General features: G+C 41.9%; 1 pseudogene; it reads right to left on the minus strand.

Annotated features, from left to right (window-relative positions):
- Positions 1-1,798: 1,798 nt before the first annotated feature.
- LOC146475559 (creatine kinase U-type, mitochondrial pseudogene) lies at positions 1,799-2,551 on the minus strand (annotated as a pseudogene).
- Positions 2,552-6,102: the final 3,551 nt, after the last annotated feature.

The following is a 6,102-nucleotide window of genomic DNA, read 5'->3' on the forward strand; positions in this document are numbered from 1 at the left end:
CGAACATGTACACAAGAAGAGTTTATGCCAGTACTTGCAAAAACGCAAATATAAAGCTCATTAATTTTTCTATTTTTATTGTTCTTTTGCTTATCTTGCATGCGTCGCTAGCCGTAATTTTATACTGAAGAAAAATACGGAGACGCAAAAACAGGCGGAACATGAATCAGTGATAGATCAGAGAAGTAACTTTGCTGTCTTTTAAAGGCAATTGGGGGCTTCGCACTAGAGCTTGTAAGTATAATCTAAGTGTACTTGAAACCTACTTGAGTGTGAAGGGGTAAAACCTACCAACTTGAACTTTACTTAGTGACCATGGAAACGTTCGTAGTTCAAAGAAGCCGAAGTACGCCGCCAAGTATGGCCAACACCACACTTGAGAACGTACTTGACCAATAGGAAAAGGGAAACCAACTGAAAGCCACGTGCTGCGGGGCCAGGACAGATAAACATTTTGCCGTGAACTAAAATTAATTAAAAAAAAAAATCAAAATGGATGGCTGGAGATACGCCTCGCAGTTTGAGGAATCCATGAAACAGTCTTTTTTGTAAGTAAACATTAAAAAGAAGGAAAAGCCGATACAAATAGTTAAACTTACAATGTTATCTGAATTTCATCTTTACAGACAGCCTGAACCATCGATTTTCAGTTTAGAAGATGTCGCCTGTTCTTTTGTTTTGTCGTCAAGTACTAGTAAACAATGAAGTACCTATGCATTTCCTGTAATGTTTAAAACTCTCTGAGCTAAAATTAAAGACAAAATAAATAGTAAACAACATAAAACGTTTTTCCGTTTCAAAGGCTCCATGATTTTCCGGCGAGCAACCGCATTACTGATTTTACCGCGAACGATGATTGACAGCTTGTGCTTCAAGTATATACTTTGTCACCAGGTGTGAAGCCAAGTTTTCTAAAGTGCGACTTGAGATTTTCAAGTGCACTTGAATCAAGTGCTTACTTGAAACTAACTTAGCTTGTAGTGTGAAGCCAACAAATGTCTCTCAGATCTTTGTAATTAGTGTCTAAGGAGTCTTCCGAATGCGAGAATAAGAAAGACAGCTTATCAGTCTCTAGCGGAAAATCACATGGCTTGACGTCGATGCGACGTAAATGGGATAATCATAGGGGGAGCGGTTTTTAGGCGGCTAAGCAGGGAACGAGGGCTACTAAAATTAGGAGGGAAAAGCCCCGAGGGCTTGGTTGCTCCCCCTATGATCTTCCTAGATTGACTGAAGTAGCCTCGGTCGCGGGTACATTGTGATCAGGACTGCAGCGTGTCCTCGTAGGCACGAGGTTGAAGATACTTTGGAGTTGAAGGGTATTTTACAGGTCTGGTGGACCAGAGAATTAACTCTGCAGTGTATGTTAAAGTGCTAAAGTAAACCCATTAAATTCCTACTGAGCGTTAGCCCCAGTAAGGAAATGGGAGATCGCACGGGGCAAAGAAAAAATCTCCGACCTCGGCGAGAATCGAACACGACCGTTGGATTTGATCATCCGTTGGTCTACCGACTGAGCTACGAGGCTCTACCGACAGAGCTACGAGGCTCTACCGACAGAGCTACGAGGCTCTACCGACAGAGCTATGAGGCTCTACCGACTGAGCTACGAGGCTCTACCGACAGAGCTACGAGGCTCTACCGACAGAGCTACGAGGCTCTACCGACAGAGCTACGAGGCTCTACCGACAGAGCTACGAGGCTCTACCGACAGAGCTATGAGGCTCTACCGACTGAGCTACGAGGCTCTACCGACTGAGCTACGAGACCAGACGAGAGCAAGTCGTGGGTGATAGTGGTAACTGTAATTCCACAGCAAGCAATATCATCTAACTTGAAAGATGGGATTTTGTTTCATACGTTGCTCTTCTTACGAGAAACGAGGTAGAAAGCTTACCTGTAAGCCCTGAAAGCGCTCGCGTAACAATTTTCTCAACTTTCCTTCTCTCAGCTCTTGAGCAATGTGGCGGAAGACTGTATTTACGGATTGATCTTCCTGTGCGTACGCGAGTCGAAAGGACATACTTCTCATCAAATTTTCCACCGATGATTTTGGACGAGTCTAAATCAGTCCTGTGGAAATCTGTTTTCTTGAATCCATTGTGGCGTTCTTCGATTATCACATCGAAAAGCTCTGCAAACGTTTCGTAGGATTCTTCGTCACCAGCCACTGCACCTACTGTTAATATAAAAGGATGGCCTGGGTTATCCACGCCTGTTTGGATCGCCTTGTCCAAAGTAAATCCAGTCGCGGTTTCTCTGTTTCGAAGTTTGGCGTACAGCCGTGGTGTCAAATGTTTCGCCATCAAGTTGCTATACTGGCGCAAGTCAGGATAATCCGCCAAAGGAGTGTAACTACCTTTAGCTGTTCGGCGCGCTGGTGTTCCAGAGCGCACGCTTAGTTTGTAAACTCCGATACCAACAGCTAGGCTCCCAAGAGCCGCGGCACCGAGAATAGCAGTTTTGTGTGTTTGAAACAACGGAGAAAGAGTAGATGACATCGCTGATGTAAACAGCTTCACGTACCACTAAATTTCTAACCTTCCGCTATGCAAATATCTTTCTAGCTTCTATATCTGACGTTGAAATTTCAAGTCATTAATCAAATGAAAGCTTCTGATTGGAACTTTTTACTCCATTTTTTTCCTTCTTCTTCGGCTTGATACGTCATGGCCCCTATGCATCTTAATTGGACGTGGGCGTATTTTAAGAAACTAAAAAAAAAAAAAAAGGAAGAGAGAAAGAAATAAACCAGGGAAGCTAAGGAGAAATAATTTTTTACGCATCATCAGTTAGTCCGTTAAGGCACAAGAGAACATTCAGGGTAATAACAAAGTCTTTTGGGGTTCATCGATTTATTTAAAACGAGCCTCAAAGTATAATTTTTTTAATTACCTTAAAAATATTTCTTAAAGCCTACGCACAGGGTGGCGCAGTGGTGAGCGCACTCGCCTCCCACCAATGAGGTCCGGGATTCGAAATCCAGGCCCCAGTTGTTCAAAGGGCGGATAACTTTATCCAGTGGATAAGTCACTATCCAGCGGTGCAAATGTATTCCAAACAGCACTTCTGGCAAGTTTTCCACACAATCCCATACTTAAATTAGACAAACGTTTCTACTTTATTATACTTCACAAATTATAGGGCTATAGTGAAATTCTTGAACGCATTTATTTGCCGCATAGCAACCTATTCAGTGGATAAAATTATGCCCTCTTTGAACAACACGGCGTCATATGTAGGTTGAGTTTGTTGTTGATTCTCGAAGAAATTCCGAGAGGAATTTCTTCGCTCAGTTCCCTTTATTACGGAAAACCTCGCTACCGGGAGTAAGTACCCTTAATAACGAGAGTCCTTAATGGGGGGAATTTTTATTTCAAGTGATTTTTGCCGGGGGTTTAGCGGCTGTCCGTATTATCGAAGTGTCCGCAACGCGAGAGTTGACTGTACTTCGGTTTTCCCCTCTCCTCAAAAACCAAGTTTTCCAAATTCCAATTCGATCTGGAGAGTATCCTTATACTGTTAGTGTAAAGCGTATTTGATTATCTCGTCATAGAATTATGCGCTATTCAAATTTACAAATTTGATTTAAAAAATTTCACTACAGTAAAGCTATACCACTGCAGAAAATTAAATTGATGCTTTTTCCATTTCGGTAGCCCTTCCTCAAAGATCGTGTTTTTTGTCCCAGATTTGCTACGGCTGGAAAGTTGTGTTCGAGATGGCCTTTACACATGAAGAGAGCTTTGATGCCATGATTTATTTTTTTTGTTTTTTGCATTTTTTATGTTAAGTAATTTGACTTCCCACGCACTCACATCCCTGATCACATTCTTAATATGACGGCTTCCACAGGAAGTCAAAACTGGACATTCTGTGATGAAGTTCTAGTTCAATAATTAGGGATCGTTAGCAACGACGACGACGATGGCAGAAAAAACATCACTATTAAAACGAATTTGCGTTTTTTTAAACGTCGTCGCAATTATTTCAACTCGCTTTAAATGTCAAATGTAGGTGAAATGTCGTGGAGTTAAATTCTTGGAGACCGCACCCAAGTTTAGAAAGAGAAAGAAAAATTCGTCGTCGTGTTTTTACGTCCTCCATAAAGCATCCCATCAGGAAATGTCACGTCCTAGTCGTGCAGTGACGGCAAAGAAATGTACCAAAAAGTGTAATGCACGTGCAGAGTTATTGTTTTGGTTATTAAGCCTGTTGCTTTTAAGAAGTTCTCGTTGCTGTCGCCGTCGTCCTTGCTAAAGCTTCCAATTAGCGCATTTGTAAAACTAGCTGCTCCGTGAGGTTTTTGTGCGTTTTTTCGTAGTTTCATCGTGCGGAAGTTGAGACGAGAGCGACAAAAACGGAGTAAAAACTCACGGAAACGCTTGGCTATCGTAGAACTTAAATAGCGATCACGCTCTAGTTTCGTTTCGTTTAGTAAATCATCACTACGGGAAACGAAAAGAATTTCAATTTTAGCGAGCGACTAAAAAAAGAGGCAGAAAGTGACTGAAAAAGAGTGATAACAAAGTCAAGTATGTTGTTGCCACAAGTGCGTTTTTATTGAGTTGTCTCAAGAGGTAGTCGTGGAGGGTTTCAACAAAGGCTTGTTTGTTAACACCCGATGCGCTGTCAATGGAGTCCCAGAGGTTGTCTGGAAAATTAAAATCACCCGAAATTACCCAAAGTTACGAAATTACCATGAAGTTTGTGACCAGTTCGACAATATGGCATATTGTCGAACTGGTCACAAACTTCATGCAGAAAATTATCGAATACATTCATCCAACTTGGGTCTTCATTGGGTGGCCTACAGCAAGAACATAATAAAATTATTTGACCAGTAAGTAGTAGTAGTAATTTTGGCAAAAATGATCTCAAGCTGTTGCGGCTCGGCTTCTGATTCAGGTTTAAATTCCTTGACAGGTTTGAAGGAGGCTGTTTTGATTGCGATAAGAACTCCACCACCACCTCGATCAGACCGATCTCTCCTATATATTGTAAAGCCAGAATGCAATATTTCAGTTGCTGATATTTTGGTTCAACAATGTTTCTGTTGACGCATATAACGGCAGAGTTTTCGGCGTACACCACAGTAAAAAGTGTGTCTCCAATTAGCAGGTATGCTAAAGTTCTTTGACACAAATAAAGTTATTGTTGTTGTTGTTGTTGTTGTTGTTGACTTAATAGCCAAAAACAGAAAAATAGCAACGGCTTTCACACAGCTCTTCGAGTGACGACCTGATTCCCTTAACAATGTCAACAATCCATCGCAGGAGCAATCGTTTTCGGGAAAACGGCAATAAAAATTGTAAGAATGAAATAAGGTAAAAGGAGTCCAACACTTACTAGCGGTACCTCCAAGACTACAGGTCGTTTGACGTTTGACAACGAGTCATCCTTCTGTTATAACATCGTTTTAGCCCGTGCGCATGCTCAAACCTCAAAACGTACCACATGGAAGACAAAATGACTACATTGTCATAAATATACAAGGCTGAGTCAGTAAGGTGGAACTGAGGTGTCAACGTAAGGGATCTGTCTCATATGGTTTAGGGGCCGACTTTTCTCTCCCTCACTGTCTTGTCGGGGACAAGGTATCGGAAAGCAGTGCGGAACCATCTCCAGCTGGCATAAGCGAACTGCGGGCCGAAAATCGTCATGGTTCAACGCTCCGGCAAAGTGTCCAGAGGTACCGCTGTCGGTTTTATTTTTCTCTCTTTTCAGCTGGCAAGTCGCCCGAAGACATCGTAGGGCAAGAAGCGTTTTATTTATGTCCCTTGTCATGTCCTTGTCAAATTGTCGACGGGAATTGTGTACAATTCATAGCCTTTAAGCCAATTCTGCACATTAAACCTTGGAAAATATAACATCGATAAATACATTTACGCGCAGGGAGGATTGCAACCCTTAGGTGTCCAAGATCAAGGGCCTGTTTCACAGGAAATTCCTCCGCGAATCTGGAGAGATTTAAGAAAAATGTCAGGGCAACATGAAATAATTACTGCGTAGCAGCATATTAAAACTGGGGAAATTCGAAATCTTTTGTGATTCCGAGAGGGAATCGAAAGCTTGTATTTCAACATAAATTTTCGATCCTGA

The sequence above is a fragment of the Pavona decussata genome, unplaced genomic scaffold (genome assembly GCF_977016875.1).
Source record: "Pavona decussata unplaced genomic scaffold, jaPavDecu1.1 SCAFFOLD_84, whole genome shotgun sequence".
NCBI lineage: Eukaryota > Metazoa > Cnidaria > Anthozoa > Scleractinia > Agariciidae > Pavona > Pavona decussata.